Here is a 4,686-nt window from a genome sequence, read left to right as displayed (position 1 = left end):
GGCTTATCTGTCTTCAGCAGGAAGGTTTCTGGTAGGTCTGTTTAGCCAGACTCCTTCCCTGGTATGCACACATATACACACTGTAATTTTCCACTCACTATCTACACCAACCTGACCTTTGGGTATCAATTTCTACTTTCCATTGCTGTATTTACAATTGAACCCAATCACTTCCCTTCACTGCAAAACCTATTGCAGTGGGTGGCTAAACCTGTTCTAATTGTGCAGAGGAAAGTCTGTCATGTTGTGCCATTCTTTCACAAATAAAAGAATACTATTTAAAAAAAACCTAAAACTGCATAGAAGAACCAACTGTTCTGTTTCCCACATTCCCACAACACACAGTTCACCATTGTTCTGTATGAACAGCAATACGAGCACTCTATTTGCTTCCTGTTAGAATTGAATCCCTAGCAGTGAACATTTTATTCTGATGGAGAGCCATGCAAAGACAGTTTATTAGATTGCTTATTTTCTTAAATTTCTAAAATGTGTCCATTAAAACAGCTTTGCCGTGCAAGAATCACTAAACAGCCTTAGTAAATGACAGGGAAAATAGCAAGCTGTAATGAATAAAACAGATGACCTTTCTAACACATATTTAATTGTATCCGAATCCATCTATCACTTAGAATGCTTTTGGTTTTAATGGATAAATGGATGTTGGCCAGACACAGCACCCACTGTAGACAATGTGAAGATGTCTCATTTGAGGAAATTATTGGAGCATGGCTACAAATGAAGGGGACTAAAATGACTAATGCAGCCAGTAAAACGGTCCTTACAGATCATGAATAAGGACAAGAGGTCCTTGAGGAAGAGGCTAAGATATGGAATCATAACTGTATACCTTATGCTAAGATAGAACTTAAATTATCCTTCTTGTTTAGACTCTGTCAGTTCCACATCACTGAGTTCTGGGAATTATTAATATTATAACTTCTAAACTTGTTTTGTTTAGATTGCATATAACATTTATTACTCTTACTTTCCTTTAGTTAGCACGGGATAATAAGTTTCATTATGATATTCTGCATGCTTATCTCCAAGCTTTGCAGATATTTGACTCATATGCATCACATTTCTTCTCACTGTGCATTTCCCCTAACTCCACCAAATAGCTCCTTATCTGCGTGCATATATATATATATATATATATATATATATATAATTTAAAAATATATTTTTCCCCAAAAGATAAGATGGGATGATCCCCAGGGAAACAGGAGAATTTAAGAATAGATGCATCTGAATTTTGCTTTTGGAATTAGCAAGTTATTTACTTGATTCATCACAGAAAGTCACCTATAGTTAGTAAATTAACAGTCTCAACAATAAGGTCTTGAGATCACATTTTGTGTCAAGAGTTATAGTAGGATCTCTATTTAAACCTTTCACTAATTCCTTCCATGTATTATGTGTTAAAGAATAGTATAATTATCTAATCACAGAAAATGCTTCTTGAAGCGATATCTTGTATTTTAAAGAACTTTGGATTACAATCTAGGAGACTTGTAATTAAAGTGTAGCCAATTCCTTTTGGACTTGGTCTTCCCTATAACTATGGAAGCAGTATAATATACTAAGCAAGGAAAATAGAATATAAACGTGGTCCTACCTCTTTCTGACATTATTAATTGAACCTAGTCTTTAAAGTGTTTGAGATTATATTTCCTTGTTGATAGCATTGTGTCCTTGGCCTGTTGTTTGAAGTTGCATTGTGCTATCAGTTCAGGGTCCGAAGCATGGAGAACAGTCAAGGCATATGCCATTCATGGCACAGGATTTCCACGTCTGGATATGTTAGAGGAATCTATTATGCTCTACTCATTTTTTCAGAGTTCCTAAAAGGGTCTTAATAGACTTATCAGAGGAAAACAGATCTCTTCCACAGCTAGTCATTTCTCCTGTGGCCAACGTATCTGAAGTGCCTTGACATTCAAATCTATCCAATGTGACGTAGACCGTCCTTTATACTGAGAAATTTGCATGTGGAAATCATATACATAATCAAATCTTGGAGGTAACTGGATCATTCTCAAATATTTACAAAGAGAAGGCAGTGTACATGAGCCAATTTCAATAGACGGCATAAACCTTGAAGAATATACAGTCAGTGTCTGCACAGGATGGTTTTCAAGGTCACTACTTATACCAAAACTCCATGAATGCCCAAGGCTCTTTCATAGAACACAGTATTTGTACATATTCAGTAATACTCTTCTGTGTGTTTTAAAATTCTCTATAGATTCCATGTAATATCTAATGCAATGTAAATGGTGGAATAATGACAGAAAGAAATGGCCATATGTGGTTGGTACAAATGCAAGAAATTTTTTAAATATTTTAATCCATGGTTCTATGGTTGACTAAACTCATGAATACAGAACCCAGATACATAGAGGGCTGACAGTATTTAAATAGTAGGTACCTTATGAAGCATGACTAATCTTTAATACCTGAAGCATAGCCTAGCTAACTTGGGGTATGTTTGTTATCAGAATGATGAGCAGACACTGAGTAGACAGCCGATAAACCATGTAGCTACTTCAATAAAGCACCTTTCCCAAACTGAGAAGAGTGCAAATAGGAATACCATGTACATAAGAGTACTTATGGAGAAAAACAACCTAATAGTAAAAGGAATGCATGGCCTTTTGTATGAAGACAAGGCAAGGCTTTCTCTGGGGTTACACATTAACAAGAAACTCCATTGAAAACAAGGAACAATGCTGGAATGACCACATGACCTCATCAACCAATTCTATCCACAGAGGACTAGTAATTTGCAAGATGCGACAAAAAAAATTAATGAAGCTGACAATAGCTATTCCTGTTCTCTTTGAGTGCATTTTTGTTCATTTATTTCACATAAACAAATTAGCTGTAATAGTATGTCAGGTGATGTCTTCAGTCTCTACAGGACTTCTAATTTGTGGCGCTGTCAGCTGCAGATCAATCAAATCTGCCCAGAAAACATGCTCTCAGACCCTGCTTCAGCCTCGGTGCTGTACTTCTGGTCTCTGAATGTTAGCTCGTTTACTTTCTGCCTAGCGAGACAACCTTCCCTTTATTTCCAAAGCTATGATTCCACTTTCTAAAAGTAGATGTACCATGGTATCAAGCCAGAGGTGAGAATCCAGCATACTCGTATAATTTTGATGATTTTATGCACATATTAGAAACTTCTGAGCATAAAGCAACAATGTTCCTCAGTTAGATGGTGAAGTTGAAGACCATGGCATACGTTAGAACTCGATAATATTCCTGTCTGTCAACTACTTTCAAACACTGGGCTGCTACTGACATCTAAACACAATTTGTATGACTGGTGTGCCTGTCTCCACATATAAGGGAGTCATTTAAGGGACAGGTAGGAACAACAGATAAATTTATATCTATAAAATAGTACTGGCTTAAAGTATTATTTCCCTGAGTTATTCATCAGACAGGTTACTGACACCTTTGCCTGAGAAGTGGGTCATTAAACATAGACTGCCATGCCTGGCAGATAGCAAGAAAAAGGGAAAGAGATATCCCATTCCCCCCTCCTGCCAGTCTCCATTGCCACTATGTGTTATATAGTACTCCTTTATTGATATTTTTATTAAGGACACAAACAAAAAAGGGGGGCTGTCTAGACAGAACAATTTTTTGAACAGTTTTGACAGTGAACCAAATCCTTCACAGCTTGTATTCCTCATTTAACCTGAAGTAGCATACTGAGTTAGACATATGCAATACTCTGTAAAAAAATTAATGTTATAATCCAAGATAATCTACAAATGTTAAAGCAAAAAACAGTTTCAATAGACTTTGATACCAAGTGATTGCCTATACTTGCTTATCAAAATCTTCACTTATACAATCAAAATTTAGGTTGTTTGCCATAACAATTTTCCTCCAAACTAGTTTGTAGATTTGCCAATATTTCTCATTTGAAACATCTATATGTTCTAAGAAATTATTCACCCCCTAAGGCTTTAAGGGGGTGAATAGGTCCAGCCAATGGCATTGTGATCATGGCAGGCCATGGCTTCCTTGGCAGGCTGCTTGGAGTAAACAGCTGTCTCTGCTAACTCAAGCTATGCAAAAGTATGCTCAAAAACTAACACAAATGAATGTTTCACTGTGCTTATTTCATCTCTGTTTCTGCACCACCAAAGGTCCTTCTCCAAGCCACAATCACCTATTGCTTCAGAGATTCTTTTTTTAAACAACCTTTCAAAATGGGAAATTTTATATAGCTTATACCAGAACAGTAAATAAAACTGGAGTAGCTCTCCAAATTCCCCAAGTTATGACTTTTAATATTCCACAATAACCTTACTCATTCCAAAATAAAAAAACTACCCTCAGCCTATCAGTTGCATTCATTCAGATATATTTCTGACATATTTAAAAAATTTCAGCTCAAGGTGATTGAATTCCAGGTTGATGAAAGAACAGTAAACCTCCAGAATCATTAAATGTCAACAGAAAAAAAAAAATCAAAGTAGGCAAGAGAAGGATAGTATCTAAGTGCTGTTTTTAGAACTTGGTATTTATTGCCAGTCTTCTCTGAGGAACTACCTGTGTGCCAGAATAAGTGAACATACAAGTTTTGATGTTGAAGTTTTGAGAATAAAGGAACACTGTTTGTTCTAAACGCAGTAGCATGTTCCCCTGTGAATGTTCCATTAAATG

Source organism: Microtus oregoni, unplaced genomic scaffold (genome assembly GCF_018167655.1).
Source record: "Microtus oregoni isolate MIOR12 unplaced genomic scaffold, Mior012 000014F_ref0000157, whole genome shotgun sequence".
Taxonomy (NCBI): domain Eukaryota; kingdom Metazoa; phylum Chordata; class Mammalia; order Rodentia; family Cricetidae; genus Microtus; species Microtus oregoni.
Note: the sequence above shows the minus strand (reverse complement) of the source record.